At 38.3% G+C, this 6,113-nt stretch overlaps 1 pseudogene; it reads right to left on the bottom strand.

Annotated features, from left to right (window-relative positions):
* Positions 1–4,945, bottom strand: part of LOC105309571 — a 19,408-nt pseudogene extending 14,463 nt beyond the window's left edge.
* Between the last annotated feature and the right edge of the window lie 1,168 nt (positions 4,946–6,113).

The raw sequence follows: 6,113 nt of genomic DNA, 5'->3' as shown, positions 1-6,113 counted from the left end.
ATAAATAGCAAAAAATTAGTGGTATGGATCTCTATATTTAAGTACAAATGGTCCATGATATATTGTCAAATAAGTATAAGCAGGTTTCAGAGGAATTTGTATAATATGGTTGCCCTTTTTGTCTTATATTTTTAATTAAGTTTACTGGGGTAACGTTGGTTAATACAATTATATAATTTTCAGATGTACATTATCATTTGATATCTGTATATTTTATTGTGTATCTACCACCCAAAGTCCAGTTTTCTTCAGCTACCATATATATGATCCCCTTTACTCACTTCACCCTCCTCTATCCCCCTATATTTGACCCCCTTTATCCTGTCTACCTCTCTACTCCTCCCTCACCCCACTACTAAATACTATTCTATAGTCCTCTGGTAATCACTAGTCTATAGTCCATGTCCATGAGTCTCTGTTTGTTTGTCCTGCTCATTTGTTGCTTTTAGGTTTATATCCCATATATAAGTGACATCACATGATTTTCAACTTTTTCAGTCTGGCTTATTTTGCTTAGCATGATTATCTCGAGATCCATCCATGTTTTTGTAAATGGCAGTTTTTCATCTCTTCTTATGACTAATATTTCATTGTATATAAAGAAACGACAGTTTCTTTAGCCAATCATCTATCATAAGACACTTCAGTTGTTTCCATGTCCTGGCCACTGTAAATAATGCTGCTATGAACATTGGTGTGTAATCTTTTTAATATGTTGCTGTATTCGGTTTGCTAGTATCTTATTTAGGATTTTTGCATCTGTTTTCTTGAATGCCATTTGCTTGAAACATCATTTTTCACCCTTTCACTTTGAGTCTATATTTGTCTTAGGAGCTGATATGTGTCTCCTGGAGGCAGCATATGGTTGAATTTTGTTTTTCGATGCAATCTCCAACTTGTGCCTTTTTATTGGTGAGTTCAGTCCATTTACATTTAGGGTGATTATTGAAATATGAAGTCTTTTATAGCCATTTTATCTTTTGCGTTCTGGTATTTCAGTATTTCCATTGCTTCTTTGTCCTTGTGTTTCTGTTATATAGTTCAGTTCTGAATATTTGGTGTGTGATTACCATTACAAATATGAAAAAGCATAGTTATATATATACAGTCATCCATTTTCTTTTGCACATGTCTTATCTCTATTCCCCTGATTTATTTCTAGATTTCTGTCTTTGATATCACTGATCCTTTCCTCCATTTGGTCGACTCTATTTCTCAAGCTTGCTATTTTATTTTCCAACTTCTGAAGTATGTTTTTTATCTCCAAAAGATCTATTCTGTTCTTTTTGAGGGTTTCAATCTCATTGCTCTGTTCGTCTAGCTTTTATTATTATTATTATTATTCCTGAAATTGTTGATATGTCTCGTTTTGGAACTCACTGAGTTTTTTCAGAAGTACCATCCTGAAGTCTCTGTTATTTAAGTTGCATATCTATGTGTGTAAGGTTATTTTCTGGAGATTTTTCTCTTTCTTTCCGAGATGCCTTGTCACCTTGGTTGTTCGTGGTGTTTACTGGACTATTTCTCTGCCTGGGCATTAATGGAAGTGAGTTCTGCTCTTTTTCTAGAAAGAATATTTGTTACATAAAGGTCTGTCTTTAGCCTGTTGCAAAAAAAAGGCGCTTTTCTTTTGGTTTCCAGCAGGTGGCGTCTAAGCCTCTTGGATCCCTGCTTTATATAAAGCCTTAAAATGCCTTTTTAAAAAATTTTCTTGTAGATATTTAATCACGCTCGCTACCCTCAGTTTCAGTTTCTGTCAGTGTCAGCAATAGTCTCAGCAGCATTTGCTCAGATTCCCCTGGGGCTCCACGTTGATTAGTCTCAGGGAGTATGGGGCAGGGGCCCTTTGGGTTGGGGGTTGGGGCTGTGGCTCAGCCTCGGTTTTGCAACCAGGGCCGGTAAAAATCAAAGTTGTTTCTCTGCAGTCCCGTCTTGCTTCTCTGTCTTCTGCTCTGATGACTGGGCCCTTCTGCCCAGCACGTGGAGCTCACAGCAGTCCTAGGCAGGGTTGTTCCGGGAAGTTCTTGCTCCTTCACTCCTCCTCCTCCACCTACAGGGAGCTCCAGCGGCTGCAAGAGGCAGCTTCTTTGTTTCTCCCAGTCCACTGCCCGACACCCGGAGTTCTGACCTGTGATAGCTCTTATGCATAGATCCCACGCTCAGACGTGCTGGTGTGCAGTTTGAGTGTTTTTTTTTTCGTTGAGTTTTAGATGTTCAGCTTATTGTTGTTTCAAGGGGAGGGATCTGGGGACATCTCTCACTCCACCATGTTTCTGCAAAAGTCCATATGGTTGCCCTTTTAATGGAAAAAATGCACATGTGCGTACATGCACTCAAAGGGAAAAGTCTGGAAAGATATACACCCAAATATTAATGCCTTTGAGAATCAATGTGATTGTTATTTTTTCTTTCCAGTATGATGTGAAATGTTACAATAAGTATGTATTCCTTTAAAAATCAGGAAGAAGAAAACTTTTTTTCCATTTTAGGAAATGAAACAAAACTAAAAAAAATCATGCACACTTTAAAGGCAAAATGAAATTTTGTGTAATTGGGGCTGTCTTTCCAGTGTAGGATAACACATGTAATTATTGCTTTCCATTTTTAAATTTAAAAAGAAAGAAAAACAGTTTTTAACAAAGCCAAGGTTCCAATATTGATAGTTACCACACGATCTACAGTCTCAATCAGGCAGCGACGGTCAAACACCGAAATCATCGCACTGGAATAGCCCTCAATGACTGGTTAACTTCTAAATTTAATTTTTAATTGGTTTCCCTTTTTTTCCCCCTTAAATCTAATTGGCAATTTGATCTCACACAGGTTTCTAAAGATTGGCTATGGTCTAAATAGGAGATGACCTATGAAAACCCTCACAAGTTATTTTTTTTCCAGCCTATATGAGGGTGACTTAAGATAGCTGATCTTAAATGCTTCTGGAGAGAAGGAAACAAAATCTGGGATATACTAGAATTGATCAGAAGACAAGAGTTGAGAAGGAAGGACTAGAAAAAGCAGGGTTAGAAGAACTTTTGTGCCCATACTTAGTGTTTAATAAATATAACTTAATGGAATAGACTTTGATATTAAATTGAGAGAAATTACCATGTCAAACAAACAAATGGGAAAAGGCTGGGAGAAGAGGAGAGATGGCTTAGAGTTACAATTTGGAGAATTCCAACAGCTGATGGTAGGGTGTGGTATTTGGGAAGAGGAAGTCAAATCAGACAGAAGGAATAGAGAACACTGACTCCACCCCTTCCTCATTCAGTCCTTCATGCAAAAACACCACCTTTGAATCTTCTAACTCTTCCTGAGTATCACCCACTCCTTTGATAAAGGATGCCAATGTCCACAACGTGCTGAAGCCAGAACATGGGGCTTTGATCTTCCTCTTACTTTATCCACCCACCCTAACATCCAGTCTATCATAATCAATTCCATGTCCAAACTACCACTCAAATCCATCCACATCTCCCCATTCCCGCTGCCCTACTTCGTCCAGTTCATCTCTCAGTCTGACCATTAAAACAACCCTCAAGTTTCTCTCTGACTGCTACATAGCTGCCTGAGCAAATTTTGTAAACACAAATGTACCAGGTGGCTCCCTGTGTAAACCCGATGACAATGGATCCCCATGCCCCTTGGATAACGCTCAACTCCTTAACAGAGTTTACAAGGCTCTTGTGACCTGGTCTTGTCTCTTAAGACTTGGCCTTTCCCTACTCAAGCCATGTCCAGCCATACTCAATTTCTTCAGTGCCCAGAGTGCACAGTGTACTCACGTGGAAAGTCTCTTCCTCCCATCTTTATCTGGCCAACTTCTCATCATTCAAATTCAAGCTTAAATGCAGAAGGCTTTCTCTCACCCCCAGATTATGAGAGATGCCTGTGTCATCTATTTAGTGCCCTCTGTTTCCCTCTTTGTAACGCATATCACACATGACTTAATTTATGTCTTCCTCTCTCAGATTTGGTCACCATGAGGACAGTAATTGTGTCTCTCTTGTTGATTATGGACGGCATCGCCAGTGGCTAGCAAAATGTCTGGCATATAGGAGATATGTACCAATAAATACGTATTGAATTGAAGTAAATTTTTCCTTTTTCCTTTTCTTACCCCTCTTGTGTTATAGTTGCCAACACTGTCTAGCCCCTCTGATAACAAGCAGAAGAAAAAAGCCCAGTAACTCCTGCATTAGAAGGGCTGAGGGGGTGTGTGTATGCATTTATGTATCTCACAGCCAGAGAGGTGATGAGGTTAAGACAGGCTGAAGGTCCCTTTTACAGCTTGTAAAGCCAGCAGCTTCATCTAAGAATCATGGACTTGCACTAGGATTGAGTGTTAATAAAACACTGTGGGATTTCAATGACATAGATGAAAAAATAAAATAAAAACACATCATTTGTTCTGATTGAGGTGGACATATTAAAACTGAGTAGAACAATGATCTATTTTTAAAGTGTCAATCATTTAAACTTCATGGAAAATATTTTTCAAGACACATCATTAAAATGTTCTCCCCCACAAGGCCAATAACATGCCTCAGAGTTCAGAGTCTCTCCTGTATGTGTGGCTCACGACCCCCATGGTGCCAGTTCTCTGTGCGAAGGGAGCATCTCCAGGCAGTTTTCTACCTTTCTCTAAAATGCTAATTATTTAGACAGTCTAAAAAGGGCAAAGTATTTTTGCTGACTTCTCTGCCTCTGCTGCTTGCTGCTGTCTGCCAAATTCTACCACAAACAGTTTCCAATTGAAACTCTCAGGGTGAACTTACCTTCTGCTGCAGATTATTTCTAGGGCTTCCAAGTTCCCATGATAGGTGGCCAGGAGCGTGGGAGTCATGCCACCTTCATCAGAAAGATTCAGATCTCTCTTGGTAGCCTCCTTCAGAAGTTCCAGGTAGCTATCACTATCAGCTTGGTGGTTGTGAGTGGACACTTTCTGTGCTCATCAAAGCTTGGCCAGATATCACTCTCTATACAAAGCAAGGTGTCAATAGAGCAGCCTTCCTACAAAGTTGGTTAATCAATGACAAGGAAGAGTGTCATCACCCAGGGCAAAGCTCATTTCAGCCTCTCTCCATGGAAGGCAGCGAGAAAACTTTACGTGGACCTTTTCTTTCTGGAATGGCCATGACATTGAATAATTAAAACCTCTGTAATCAGCTTAAATGTACTTTGAGGCACATTTAAGTTTTTAATGTCCGTTAATGAGTCTTGAGTGTAATATTGGTTATCTAGGCTCAGAATATAGAAATTAATTTTCCAAAAATTCAGAACTAGTCTAGTTTATTGGGGAGATCTATTTTTAAAACTGTTTTATTGAGGTATAATTAACATACTATGAAATTCACCCATTTTAAGTATATAAATCAACGATCATTAGTAAATTTACAGAGTTGTGTAATCATTACCATAATCCAATTTTAGAACATATCTATCACCCAAGAAATATCCCTCATTCTCATTTTTAGTTAATCCCCATTCCTACTCCCAACTCAGAAAACCACTAATCAGCTTTCTGTCTCTGCAGTCTTGCTTTTCATGGGCATTCCATATAAATGGAATCAAATAATACATAATCTTCTGTGTTCAGCTTTTTTTTAGCTTCACATAATTTTTTGAGGTTCATTCATGTTATGGCATATAATAGTGCTTCCTATTTATTGCTGAGTAATATTCTCTTATACTAATATACCAAATTTTCTTATTTATTCAACAACTGCTGGACATTTGGACTATTTCCACTTTTTGGTTTTATGAATAATGCTGCTATGAATATTAACATACAAGTCTTGTGTGGAGATGTATTTTCACGTCCAAGGAGTGGAATTGCTGGGTTGTATGGCAATTTATATGTAACTTTTTAAAGAACTGTCAAACTGTCTTCAAAAGTGATTGTATCATGTTACATTCCCACCAGCAATGTACAAATGTTCAAATTTCCCCCAAATACTTGCAGCTCTTGTCATTGTCTCTCTTTTTGTTTATGGTCATCCTAGTAGGTGTGAAGTGGTACCAGGGTGGTTTAAATTTGCATTTCCCTGATGACTAATGATGTTGAGCATGTTTTCAAGTGCTTATTAGCTATTCCTACATCTTACATTTAA

This window comes from Pteropus vampyrus, unplaced genomic scaffold (genome assembly GCF_000151845.1).
Source record: "Pteropus vampyrus isolate Shadow unplaced genomic scaffold, Pvam_2.0 Scaffold776, whole genome shotgun sequence".
In the NCBI taxonomy this organism is placed as follows: Eukaryota; Metazoa; Chordata; class Mammalia; order Chiroptera; family Pteropodidae; genus Pteropus; species Pteropus vampyrus.
Note: the sequence above shows the minus strand (reverse complement) of the source record. Positions and strands in the feature narration are given on the sequence as shown.